Below are 516 nucleotides of genomic sequence, written 5' to 3'. Positions count from 1 at the left end.
CTCTGTCCTTCCCATCCAGCGGCAGTGGCTCCCCCTCCCCTGGCACACGCTGCGCCTTCCCTATGCTTTTGGGTTCAGAGGCTTTTGGTGGAGGGGGCAACATTTCTCTTTCTTGAGTGATATTTTGCATTTTGGGATTTTATTTCTCCTTTTTCTGAGGTCAAAATATCCACATGAGCTCTCTCCCCTCTCAGAGCAGGAGAGGGAGAGATGGAGAGAGGGCAAAAAGGAGGTTTAAAATTAGGAGCAAACTTTCCCTTTTGCATTAAAATGACATTTCAGAGGGTGGGGGGAGGTAAGGGCTCAGTGCCTCTAGCAGGAGATTTCTGTGAGTATTTGGTGTATTAGGTGAAGCTGCGCTTAGGGAAGGGGATAACCTGCTCAAAACTGCCCAAAGCAACAAGAAGCAAGCACTAAAGCCGTTGGGTAGCTCTGCGGGTGTCCTCTGGTCCCCGGGAGGCTGCTGAGGGGGTGGCATTGCCCTGCCTGGGGTTCTGACCGGGACCACTTTCCTTC

Source organism: Apaloderma vittatum, unplaced genomic scaffold (genome assembly GCF_000703405.1).
Source record: "Apaloderma vittatum isolate BGI_N311 unplaced genomic scaffold, ASM70340v1 scaffold29825, whole genome shotgun sequence".
Lineage (NCBI taxonomy): Eukaryota > Metazoa > Chordata > Aves > Trogoniformes > Trogonidae > Apaloderma > Apaloderma vittatum.
This window is presented reverse-complemented; position numbering follows the sequence as displayed.